Raw genomic sequence first — 14,298 nt, forward strand, 5'->3', positions numbered from 1 at the left:
ACGTACACGAACTAGCCAGGACAATCCTAAAGAATGTTTTTGTAAAAATTATTTATATTTATAGTTGACTAATATGCTTCTAGTACTTTTAGGCCCTTTACTTACATTAAATATTTAAATATAAGATACAACATAATAATGTTGGATAAAGATGAAGTGAATAAAATTTTCCTTGAATGGTCTCAAGTATTTCTGTTAGTGTACTTAGTGAATAATTAATTTCTAGGACTTTTAGGGACCTGTTGCTTTCATTAATATTTAAATATAAGTTACAATATAATAATGTTGGATAGAGATAAAACTATGGGTCCTAAAAACAAAATTGATGCAAAAAAAATAGTGTAGAGAAGTGGAAGGATAAACATAAACATAAACATAAAAACTGTAGTGCAGGCCATTATCGGATATTATATTTAATATTTTTGTGGTCTATGTTTGGCTGGGTTTGAAATATTTCCGTAGAGAACGATTTTGCATGTTTTAAGGACCAAGAAGAGCTTCTTTGGGGCTGAACTTGTGAGTGGCAGGTAAAAATGTATTTACCTATTTTGTAATCGTAAAAATAAAGAAGTAAAGGAAAATTTTAAATAATCGAAGTTAAAATTGTAATTTTATTACAATTTCCGAGAAGTCGAGAGCAAAAATGCTGCTATTAATTTTTTTATTGGCGTTCCCAAGCAGTTGTTTTCGTGGAAGAGACAAAAATAACGCTCGCCCGACTGTCAAAGTGCACAAACCTCGCCTAATATAAACTGCCCGGCATCGACCGTCTTTTTTACGCCCGAAAGTTAAGATGGCGTTGACGCTACCCACCGTCTAGCAGGCGAATGTGCATGGTTTCCGATTGAGGACGCAGCCCGATCTCGCTACCGGCGCAAGACAATCGAATGCACAATTTTTCGGACGCCAACTACGTCATCTACGCCGGCAACAACAACGTGCCACATCTCTCACCCCTCTTATCGGTAGACAGGCCGTCGCCGACGGTTAGTCTGCCGCAGTCCACGAGTTTGGCGGGAAATTGGAAATCGACAATACGGGATGCAGATAAACGGGTGGAACACGCGGAGCCCGCAATAGGGTAACGGAGAAATGGGAGGGGGGGGGGAGGTGAGGGGAGGAGTTATTCCGCCAGAACCGTCGTCTGTTTGCGATATGTTGCAGTTGTTCCGCGTTGAGGTAGGTTAAGTCGATAAAATACGATTCACGTTGTCGCATTCCCGTAACGACCGAACTCTGCGATGATTAGACGGGAGGATTTAATTCGCGAGCGTAAAGAGCACGGAGACGAACAAAAAAAAACAATACACGAACCTCGGATGCCGCAGAGAGTAGGAAAACAACGTGGCGCGAACACATGTCGATCGTCTGGAATTTTAATTGGCGTCCACCACGCCCACTGGATCCTGTCAGTTGCACGGGTCGATACGTATCGATTAGGAACGAATTCTGACGGTTTCCCATTGTGATTTAAATAATGTATATATCGAAACCGGGGAGTTGACTTGATTCCGAACTGGTATGATGATTGCGTGGAATATCGCGTGGCGCCATAAGCGGTTAGCATCGTCGTTCAGGTCAAAGAATGCGGAATGAAAAGCTTCAAAACAATGATAGTTGAGTTTGTTGGTTTCATATTTGTAAAACATAATTAAATATTGCTGAATATTGATATATTTAATAGAGATGGCGAAAAAATATCCATACTTTTGGCCGATAGATCAATATTTTCTCAAAAAAATAATAATATCGAATATTGAATTTCAGATTTTTGCTCCATGGGATTATAGTATCGATTTTTTTTGATAATTCTTCCAGCCTTTAAAACATTTTCAACAACTGTTGCAAAGAAATATCGATATATTTGTTGACCAATATTATAGCAATTTTTGTTGTCATTTAAAACAAATCGATAATAAAACCTATGTTTTTTAAATAGAGTATTGAACTTGTTGAGAATTTTTCCTTTTGTCATTAACAATTCTTTTTGATGAACAAAAAAAACTAAAGTGATATGATCGATATTAAAATCTAGGGTTTTTGGAACTAGAATATCGAACTGTTTTTGGGAATTCTCTTCGTGGTTTTCAAAAGAATGCCTTGAAAATTAGGGCTTCCGCAAAGAAATATCGATATTTTTAAAAATATTATGATTTCGATTCACCGATTCAATAATAAATTTACAAACAACAACCAATTATTTGGTTTCATTAGGAAGATTGCCTTTACAGTAAACTTAACCTTGTATAATATATTTTTCCATATACATAACTTATTCGTTAGAGAAATGAGTCCCTAGTCTTACAATCATTATGAATGAAGTTAACAGGAAACAATTAATCAAAAAACACCAACAAAAATGTTTTTCTTACAACAGTTTCTTAAATGTTGTTTATTTCTTATTTTGTCTAATAAAACTTATTCCCGGCATTTGTTTTGTTTGTGTATATTTTATTGTATATGCTCTGTTTGTTTTAGTTCCGCCTGCATACCTATGCTGTTGCGGACTAGAAATACTACACGGCTGAACGTTCTTTTGGGTAATACCGTAAGATGTTAAATTCCTTCTCTTATTTACCTTTCTCGTCTGATAAAACTAATTAATGAATAATTAGCAGAAAACTGTTTTAATAGAATTCTGTGAGGTACATCGAGACTCCCTGATACTGATGTCAAACTGAGTGTGAAACAGCTGATGAACTGTGAAATTGTTCTTAGAGTGAGTTTTATAGAACCATGATAACGTCATAGTTTTTTACATCAGTTTTTCATTAAATCATAATTTTGAATTATAGTTTAATATTTGTTGATTTACGTTTTAACTACGTGTTATTTCGATACATACCGCAATACAAAAGATGTGGTGGTAGAAGACACAGAATTCTGAAGGGGAAATTTTATGGGGTATATATAAAAACGGTCAAAATCAGAGGCAAAGAAGTATTTTTTGTTTGGCCCATTTTCTAAGGAGATATGTTGAGGAACAACCTTGAAACAAGCAAGTTTTTAAACAAAACACCCGCCAAGCGATTTGTGATATTTCACAATTTGCAAGGAGATAAACAGCGATAGCAGTCAGTAATTTGTCAAAAATAAATTGGATGTATCTCGCCGAATAAAAGTACCCAAATAAAGCGACAAGAACAACGTGAAGCGCACACTCCTACTAGTCGAACAAGAGCGCGTCACACAACATTAAAATCGTTTTTCGGACGTTTCGATCTATTCCGCAGCGAACCCAAGAGAAGTGCCGAACATCGCCCGGTCCTCCCAACCGAATATTCTACTCGGTGGCCTTCATTGCGAACGCAGTCCGTTGACCTGGAATTTCGCGAAGGTCAGAATGCCGCGCGAACCACCTAGACCGGATCGCAGACCACGACGGTATGAATGAGTAAGAAAGGGACAGAAACCGTGAGAGCATACGCTGCTATCGCTCCCGGTGATTGCGTAAGAGACCAAGGAGTCCAAGGAGTTACCATCCATGTCGGTGGTGTTTTTGTTATTACCATTGTTTTTCTCGTGGCCTCTATTGCTGTTGGCTCCTTCCTCATCGATCAATATTAAATATCAGATGATGATTTGGTTTATTGTAAGGGTGTGAATAATAAAGGTCATTTTGGGCGTATTTCTGTTGTTGTAGAAAATAAATATATGTCAAAGATGTTTTATTCAAAGACCAATAAACGAAGAAGAACCAAATGTTGAAGGCAATCAAAATTAGCAACTTTTTTGTACGAAATAACTCTATATCAGAGATTTTTTTATTCAAAGATGTTAGCAATGCAATTGATCAAGATATCAGTGAGATAAATTAGTTAAATTCTTAATAATGTTTAGAAATATAATGTTAATAATATAATGTTATAATAATGTTATTTATATCCCGAAATACTGTTTTATAATATCTCCATGTTTGCAGATTTCACAGTCAGTGTTTGCCCACGGTTTATTATCGCTGTCTGACCTCTAGTTCATTTGGTATATAGAATAACCCTTTCTTGCCTTTGCTTTCAGAGTAGGGCGTTCCAGCGTTCAGATTATTATTTACTGCATTAAAATCAAGTAATTCAACAGCTATAAATATTAAAAGCCAAGAAGATGACCGACTAACACACTGTAACCTTATTCCTCAAAACGAGATAATTATAATATTACCATTTAAAGAGCTCATCATTTCTTTAGTCTGCTTATTGAAACTACCGAAGAAGGACACAATATGGACGGTTTATTTCACAATACCAAATCGCAATTACTTTCTCGCCCAAGCCAATAGGATTAAAGGAAACAGCCGATAAATCATCGCTTGTTTGTATAAATCTATTAACGGAATAATAAATTCAAAACAATATGTCTGCGTCCATTCTATTGCCCACGTGAAAACGTGGGTGGCCCGAGACATTCGGCAAATCGACCGAGTCGTTATGGACTAAATACAAGGAACTAACGTTTCCTATTGTATTCGATGTTCCACTCTACCGATAAATAAGGAATATTCGCGGCCAAATCTGTTTGAAGTAACTTAGTGGTCGCGGGAAAAGAGAGACAGCGGACTGCGGTCACCAAATCAACGCCACACATTGTTAAAAAAAGGTCTTTAATTAAAGTTTAACACCACTTATCAGTTTTCGTAAGAAAACAGATCGAACATTCGGTATTTTCCGAGTTTATCGTTAGTCCATTCATAAAAACCTCTCGCAGATTAAAAGTATGGTTTCACTTCCTCTGCGGTAAAGTAGGCATCCTGTTTTGGCTTAATTTTAACAGATTTTTATACCGGTTTATTTATTATTCTTATATCGGGAAAACAGGAACTTTATGAATAACAAAAACACTTACGGTCTAGTTCGCGTCCCAAAATAAGTAGTGCGGTGATTGGTAGCTTACCTGTAAAGAAAAAAGAAAAAAATTAATTATGATTATATAATTGGTTTATCGTTAAGACATTTTTCATTAAATTTTACAGCAGCAGTTTTACCAGATGTCCACCATATAGTTAGTATTTCAAAAATCTCTTACATTACATTGTAATTTATGTTCAGGTATTTATTTTTTTAGTTAACTTATTTTACATTTTATTCCCGAAAAAATAGAATGAGGAGATGGGAATATTGGTAGTTGCACTTTGTAGATACAAACAGGTCTATGAATTAGTTATTTAGCCAATATATTGTTTTGTTTGAAAATTTGACACAGTCACTTATTTGCACACCATAAATCCAAACAGGCTTTATATTTAAGTAATAAATAAATCTCTTTGATCTTAGCTCAATATTAACTTCTTATTAGTACAGTTCTTTGATTTTGAGTCTGACCCACTCTGCTTTTTATTTTTTCCAAATTTGAGAATATATTTCAGAAGTTGGGCGTTCGTAATTTAACCTAGCAGACAATAATTTCAGGTAACCGATAAAAGAAAGCGGTCCTAAATCAGGCGAATATTATGCTCGACCACCACCAGGCGCGGGAAACGAGGTCATTGCCAGCTATTTTTACTCGGTGCTATTTCGAAGCAGAAATTGCAAATTTACGAGACACAATAAAAAATCGGACGCCGTCAGTACGGCCGTAAAAATAGATCGGGTGAAATTTTTTTCGCGTGATTTGCAACGCGCATTTGTATTAATAGACAGTGGAGAAAAAAAAAAGAATGATTTAATTTCGCGGTTTGGCATTGACTTTCGATATGGTAGCCGGTGAAAAAAAAAACGTTAGCCGACGTCCAAATAATTCGCGTTAAAAGTGGAAATTTTTCAAAATACAAAAATGTCGGTATTTTAAGTATAAACAATACACGGAATAAGGATATTCGACGAAGCTGTTCGATGCATGTTTGTTCGATATGGTTGCACCTATGACATATTCTATATATTAGTCATGGAAAATCGTAGAAAACGGTACCAATATTAGTATGCAGCTCGAGAATCATTCTAATCATCAATAACTTCGCTGACGTTTTTATTTCGTACAGAATAACAATTAGTAAACTATGCAAATAAATTATATATTTTAGTCCCATGTTGTACGTTAATAATATTCAATATAATTAGAAAAAACACGACGTAATGGTTGTTAACGTAAAGCGAACTGGCGCCAGAGGCGTTTGGGAAACACACGTTACCGATATCGAGTCAATTATGCATTAATACCGCGAAAATATTTACACTCCTATTCTTACAAATTCGCGTTCAACACAACTCAGGCTGTTATGAAACTACGAAAAAATACTTAGTAAGAAAAACAATTAAATTGTTTAACAATAAATACGCTTGATAATAAAGTAAAGTGCTATAATATAGCAGAAATTATTATATAACAAGTACAGTATCTATTGGTAATAAAATAATTGTAAAAATTGAGACGAAAAAAAATACTGGTAAAAATGATACAATTGTCTTAAATATTTTTTTCTCTAATATAGTAAAATCAATAAGATATAATAATATATTTTTTTTTTTTTTTTTTTTTTTTATAATTATATACATTGTTACTAGTCGTTGCCGACTAACCTACAATTTGTCCTTATAATAGCTTAAATCTAGGTATATATCTAATAGGACTCATCAGTCCTACATAGTCTCTAACATAATAATAATTGTTTTAACACTTTGAGTTTTTTCTAATGCACCTCACTGCACTACACTACAACACACTACACAAGTTCAAATGGTTTGGTCCTTTTGAGTCTGCGTCCGGTTTTGGTGTTGTCCAAGAGTTGTAATACTTCGAAATTAACATGAGAGTGAAGTCTCTCCTCATGTCTCTTTGCAATTCTTTTAATTTCTTGATTGACAGTCGGTATCTGAAGATCTCGATGTAAATAAATGGTCCGGTAATATCTGGGTGCACCTACGATGCTTCTTAGGACTTTGTTCTGGAAAACTTGTATTAGATTTATAATAATATATAACATAGTAATAATATAGATCAAGGTGAGATTAGAAAAATTAATAGTTGAAGAATAATATTTATATAGTCATTATTATTATTACTTTACCTTTATTAATCTTTTGAATATTTTTCATAATATTTTACAAATTATTGTATAACAAGCACAGCATCGATTAGTAATAAAGTAATTTCAAATTATCTATATTAGGTATTATTCCTATTAAAATTCAGAAGAAAAAACTATATAAAAACGAAAAAAAAATATCGGTAAAAACGATACAATTGTTTAAAATATTTTTCTCTAATATAACATAGTAACAAGATAATAAAAAATCGTAATATTGTTTTTTATTGGCAATGATCAAGGTGAAATTATAAATTATTAAAATAATATTTATATAGTTATTACATATTTATATGACAACGTATATATTAATCAAAATATTTTCCACGATTTTCTATAAATTTTTCCAATCTTTCTGGCAATATCACGACACTATGTCGAAGGAATGATGTTGGTTTGACAGCGATTCAATCATCCATACATTTTCGCACTTTTTCGGTATTTCGAAACAGTGTGCCAGCGAAACTATGCTGAATCAAGCAGAAGGCACTATATTTGGCCAGTATGTTGGTTGCGACATCACTCCCCTTTCGAAGTATCTTTCACAAGTCTTGCATCTTTGGGTATGATAATGGCTAACCTTTTTTTTTACAATATAAGTCGCCTAATTTGTCCAATTGATGTTGGTAGGCAACTGTACTAATAACTTCATTCTGTTTTAACAGCTCGCAACACCCTACACCTTGCTAATCCCACCATATGGGCAGCAAGACTTTATGGCCATAAATATTTCTCTTCAATGTAGATTACTCCTGGACTAGCCCACGACTTTTTGCCCTTGGGAGGATTTAATTTTGACCACCAGTCACAATGCATTACCGAAAATTCTTTTTTCGCCTAGTAAGCAATGAAACCACAGTCAATTTGTGCAGTAGTCATTTTTGGATCTTTCTTATTCCATATAAACGCCTGGAAACAGTTGATTCATCAACTGCTGAGCTCGCTGAAACTTCTGTGAGAGTTTGAGATGGGTTTTCGAACCACAAATTTTCCAATTCCTTTTGCATCTTTTTGGTCCTTAAGAGACTGGGTCCTCAAACTGAGATTGACATCAAAATCTTCACTTTCAAATAGTTAAACTCAAAATCGATAATTGAGATATGAGATGGATTCAAGAACAAATTTATTCAAACCAAACAATAAGATTAACGAATATTGAAATTTACACTGAATAACTTTATAATACTAAATGGAAACTGTTAATTTAACTAGAGAAATGTTATAATTAGACATTGAACATATATGTGTTATTACAGACGTATTAGCTATGTGGATATACCAGATAAAAATAAAACCATTGTGCTGTTGCATTTTTTTGAAAGCTAAATTTTAAAATTCTGAATGAACGACTATATTTGGTTATTATGTTCGGTCTTTGCTCGACTCTATCAGACTGTCTCATCGTAAATACGACCTTTAACAACAAAATATCGTGACGTCACCGACGCGCTTGTCTGGCCAATATGGAAATTCGGGTAGCTGAGTTATTCTATTTATTTATGCTTCGAAATTTATTCGAAGCGTTTTAGATAGTATCATATCGGAGACTATACGGTGTCTTGGGCGCCATGTACAATTTAAAGGCTATTGCACACAGGTTTTGTCTCGCTTTGGTGGTACGCTCGAAGCTCGCTGAATATTCAATTCCTCATCATTTTATTACGGGACGGAAAGTGATTTTTTGCCGTTCGTTGGTTAATATCGCTTAAAATATTCCATTCATTTGCCATTCTAAGCGTTCGTTCTCAATGGAGACCTTGAGTCGCGCAATGGAGTCGGTGGTACTTTTACGGTGGTTACGAATTTATTAAATTAATTGCCAGATACGTATTGCGCCTGTTATTCTAATTAATATTTGTCTGTATATGGTTCATTGATAGGGTTTGTGACCATTGGGGGCGTGTGAATCGTGACAATTGACCAACTGCATATTAAGATAATTGCAATTCCTTTTAATCATTGATTAATTCAATCAAACAAGCACCATATGGTCGTCTGACGGTTATTCAGTTCAGTTCAGAACATTTCATGTTAGCGGTTCATTTGATTATTACTGACAAAGTATAAAATCATAATATGGTTGTCGAAAATTGATGAAAACTTTTTAGTTTGTTCATGATTAATAATTTGTTGAAATTGCTGAAGAATATTATTAATTTTAATCTTGTACCCTTGAGATACAATATATTACCCTTTCACTTTTCAGTTGTGTACATGCTTACGTCTGTAACCATTTCTATTGGGCAACTGAAAACCAAGCTCAGTTTTGGCAAATTCGATTTGCACTGTTCCTTCCATCATTTTTAAATGTCGAACATGAATCCTCCGATCGGTATTTGGTATTTCGAATAACGGCGATAAATCCGCGACGTCTCGTCGTGTCGTACTGTAATATACCGAGAGAGTACGGAGATCTAGGTGTACCGCCATTGCAATGAACCTAAATTTAGTTCGGCATTGTTTGTCTCTCGACGAATTTACGTTCTTAACCCAGATTTTTTGATGTACACTTCGACTGGCAGAGGACGAACTTCAAGGCGCAACGTAACATCTGTGGCGGCACCTTTAATCAGTTTCCGCATTTATTTCCCAATTTCTGAAGATGAGAGCATGGCAATTTCTTCTTGAACTTACCCTGATCGGTTAATACAATTTATATTCATTGTTTTTTAATTTCTGATAATTTTATTTAAATCTATATGAATAATAATAAGTTATAATGTAATCACAATATAGTAAATAGATTTCGTGGAAGTATGAACAAAAAATTTCTTTCAGGATGTTTAAAATATCCGTATTTCTACCGAGTAAATCGCATTTTGGATGAAGGTTTTCTTTTTTACTTCAATTTCGAAGAAAAAAGCAGCTGAATGTCATGGAATGATTGATGTGTGCAGCTTATGGCAACTATGCTTAGATCTTGCTTCACCTCCTATGAAGATACTAAAAAAATGGGCCGATTTTTTGTACAGATTGTTCACAATAAATATATAGGCGTAATAAATAAAGAAGAATCTTTGAATACGTAACCATAATTCAACAGTTCCCTCATTAAAATTATCTTGCTGGATTTCGGAGTAAAATAAAACATGCTATTATAATTACTGATCAAACAAATTGAACAATTTATCTATGCTTGATAAAATAAAACTACTTGATCGAGAAAAAATAGTCTACTGATTGATGATAAATAGAAGTAGAATTTTGTGTGGATTTCTTAAGACCTTAAACAAACTACCGCGGAAGTTATTTATATGAAGTTAAATATTTACCCATCGTATCAATGTATTTTTTCTTATCAGTCAATAAACTGAAACTGTGTGTGCTCAACGTACTGAAGCCCGTAATTATCTGAAAACATTTATTTAACGAGTCGATGATTAATAACACATTCTTCCTGGTTTCCTCGGGCATCTGATGCGATAATCCTTTAATAAATATATCAACAGTATATTTACTAGTGTTGACATTACGTTGTTCTTATCAGGTTATATAATGAGAGGTTACGAGATATATATTCAGATATATATACACACACACGAGGAGAGAAGTAAAGTAGGTTACGCATTGTGATAGGATATTGAGCTCGTGGAGATTTATTTTTCCTTGCGTGTGTCGTAATTTTAATTGGTCTTTGATCGAGATAAGATGCGGATTCAATCAACTGATAAAGCGATAGCAATTGTGGTTTTCGTCTTTCCAACTGGACGAAATTTCTGTTTGTTCCTTAAAATTAATTACTTTTTGCCAATTTCAAACTGAAGTAGCAATTGAAATTACCTACTTCAGTTGCTAGTACAATAAATGATAATAATGATAAAAAATAATCGATATATATTAAAATAATAACTATAATTAGAATTGTGATGAGAAGAAATGAGAAGATATTGAACTTGAAAAAGGGTCAGGGATATCAAAATGGTAAAAAAAATACTGTAAAAAGTAATAAAGAAATTTAGAAGGTCAAGAGGATATATGCACAGGAAAAAAAGTTTTCTACTATTTAAAAATGATTTTGGTCAAATCATGTAATTATAACTATCCTAATTAATTGATATCGTTTTTTTGGTGTGAATATTTGTTAATTGTGAATGATTTTAAATCGCAATTAACGTGAATTGATACATTCTTTGTCCGCCAATAGACAAACGCTACGTATAACATCGCAATGGACATTGATTAATGATTTAATGATAGCGAACAATGAATAATTGTGATAATACGGAACACACATACAGTTGGAGGTCCCTTTTGGGTGACCGACGATCGTTTAACATCGGCGCCTTAAGGTAATCACATTTTCTCAGACAAACATTAAACAATTTTCTACACTGAAACGCAGTTCTCGGCGGTAATGCGCAATATCGAGCTCTGTACTCTAACCTTTACGATTTTGTTTCCCATACTATTGTCAAACAACATCGTAAAACTTTGTTTGATGTAAGATATTGTCTGGATTAGCGCTTGCAACTGTTTATGCAGCTATTTTCGATCCCATCCGAGCCTCTACCATCGGTCGTCGTTTGATTCAGACGACTTCAGAAAAAATGGCAGAAATATCCCGGCCATACGTTTCATCTCAGGGAGGCCACATTGCATTATATAACTAGCTTTTTGCGGTGGTGGCGCGACACCCTCGTCTTCCGAGAGGCACGTGACAGGACTCCAAACTAACCCCCAGCCCTTTATCCCCCTCCATTATTTTTTTGTCTTCAGTCAAAGCCCCTTCGAAATTAGTTTCGGTATTGTTGGACAGTTAAAACTCGAAAAAAATCTTTCCTTCGCCATTTTATCAGAATGAACAGAAATTAGTAGTACTGTCCGTGAATATGCGTGCGAGCCGAACGTTTTCTCGATATAATTAGATTACCGATAAAATTTTGGTTCGTGCTAATACAGTTTCGCTTTTTATCTGTCCGTGTTGCGTGCGTAAATACAACGCGAACATGCTGGCGATATTTTCGGTGTTACCAAGCAATTAAACAGTACCGAGAGCATGGAAAAAAATCTTCGCTCGATAGGAAAGGTCGAGGAGAACAATGTTGCGATTTCGATACTAATTTAAAGTCTTAATTCGCGATAACAGCTTGCACTCGCGGGAAACTGCAAGCACGTATAAATATTGTGCTTTGATGATTACCGGTTATTTCACTACGTACACGGTGGGACGACATACGGTCGTCTATAAGCACAGGGGGGAATATTATTCAAAGTGGTTTGTTCATCAATAATTTTGTCTCGTTTAGTTGTGAGTCATATCCTCCCTCGCACAAGCAGACAATCGAATATTAGAAATGCATTTAGCTAGAACGCGGTTTCCCGTTAAACCTATAACGTTAAGACGTCCATGGTAAAACTACAATGGGCGCGGAATGCGCCGATAAAATCGCGACCTTTCGGAGCGGCGGCATATTGGCGCGATTTTATTTCATTCATTTTATATGGAAATTATCGATTGTCTGCGTAGTTACGTCAGCTACACGCGTCGTCACGTGATACCGGCGTTTAATCGAATCTATGCTGTTTACATGTTTCCGATTTATTAAAAGTTCGGACATGCATTAATAAAATAAACTATGGAAAAATTATAATTACGACGGAGGATTCCAAACCTTCATCAGAATGTATGGAAATATTGAAGTGCGAACCCATCGTTCTCTTCTGGCAAAAAGAAATCGAATTTATTCAATTTTCTATAATAGTAAAACGTACACACTCATTCATTCATCTGCGCCATGTATGCGAATCCTACTCAATACGAGAGATAACCTCTATAAATTTGCTTGTGTAAACACACCGATAAAAAATATATTATTTTACGTTTTAGAATAGCACTTTAAAGGTAAATTTGTTCGCATAACTTGAGAATGTAATGCTGATAACGTACAACAGTTCATCTAATCTAATTTAATTTATTGGCGCCATATGTATTTGTCAGTTGGCGCGAAAACTGAGTCATTGAGATAAAATGAAGTACCAAAGTATTACAAGGATGTTATCCAGGAAGTAAACGGAAAGGAGTTTTCGGTAAACCTTTCATCGTACCGGCTTCAGCTGTTTCTTTAAAAACGATAATTTCATGAATGTTTTATTACAGGAAAACACCCATTCAGTAACCGAGGTACCGGTGGATATGAAGACGTAATTTACGACCAAGATAAAGTACTTATAATATTAACACCATTAATGGCTAAGAGTCATGCCCTTGGACACCAAACCCCCTATTTTGCAGCTTAATGACCGACCTTTTCTGTTCGTCGCCTGCTTTTATCTAAAGAGGATTCAAAAGAAGCCAGTGACACCATCTTATCAGCAGGTAAAGCCGGAAAAAATCAACAAAACTAAGATAAATCTGTGATATTTACTCGGATATTAGAAAGGCAAAGCGTGGGATAGTGTCGATTATGAAATCGTATGAATAAAAACAGTTAGGATCTCATTATTTTAACGTTCAGTGAATTTCAGTTATCTAGTTCGACTTTTTAGTAACTTTAATTGAAGACTATAGCAAAATATCTCGGTATCAATCTTGATGGTAGGTTATAAATATGAAACAGACTTTTAGAATGAAAGAAGAGATTGCTTTAACAGTTGTTTTTCTTGTTGGTTGGTTTCAGATATTGGGTTGCATTAAAACACCAAACCAACTAGTAATCGAACGCAAGCTCTGTGATTATTTACCAGTGCTTATCGATACGTAATCAACGAAGAGTTGCAGGATGACCTCGAAATCAAATGGATATACGACGTCATCCAAGATTACGTCTTAAAACTTGATATAAGGTTTCTAAATTACAGCACGTGGAAGTAGTATAGCTACTGGACAACACGCAGGATATTAGGAAGCATATCAAACCACACGAACTTGTTTAGTGTATAAGTGTATTTTTAACTTTAGCTTAAGTAGTTTAGTTTTATTGTAATTTGGGAAATACATACTGATGTATTAATCCCGTACTCGCCTTGCTTATTAATTAATTTGTAAATTAAAATTGTACCATGCATAACTAATGTAAGATATAATTAATAAAACAAATTTGAAACCATATTTGTGAACTTCGGTAAAAATAATGTTAAATGAAGATGAGAAACTTGACAGGTCATCTCTAGTAATATAACCAATTAACTTCACCAGTGCCATTCTAACAAATGCATAAAAATTGCTATTTACCTAAATTATAAACATGTGACTTGGCGATATCTGGTTAAAAAAATCTAATTATTCGGCCTACTTTTTCAATCCCATAAATCTCCGTCTATTGACAGTTCGCATCTAGCAGAGA

At 34.5% G+C, this 14,298-nt stretch overlaps 1 protein-coding gene and 1 long non-coding RNA gene across 3 annotated transcripts in view; one reads left to right on the forward strand and one right to left on the reverse strand.

The window, feature by feature from the left end:
* LOC143198617 (uncharacterized) overlaps positions 1-14,298 on the reverse strand; it is a 67,449-nt gene that overhangs the window by 28,340 nt on the left and 24,811 nt on the right. The gene's annotated exons all lie outside the window — the stretch shown is intronic.
* On the forward strand, positions 13,114-13,858 carry LOC143198621 (uncharacterized). Its single transcript, XR_013006256.1, has 2 exons — positions 13,114-13,331; positions 13,633-13,858. It is a non-coding gene; the product is annotated as an uncharacterized LOC143198621 (long non-coding RNA).

Source organism: Rhynchophorus ferrugineus, unplaced genomic scaffold, assembly GCF_030347505.1.
Source record: "Rhynchophorus ferrugineus isolate W39M unplaced genomic scaffold, kcgeb_rfMv2 rfM6, whole genome shotgun sequence".
Taxonomy (NCBI): domain Eukaryota; kingdom Metazoa; phylum Arthropoda; class Insecta; order Coleoptera; family Curculionidae; genus Rhynchophorus; species Rhynchophorus ferrugineus.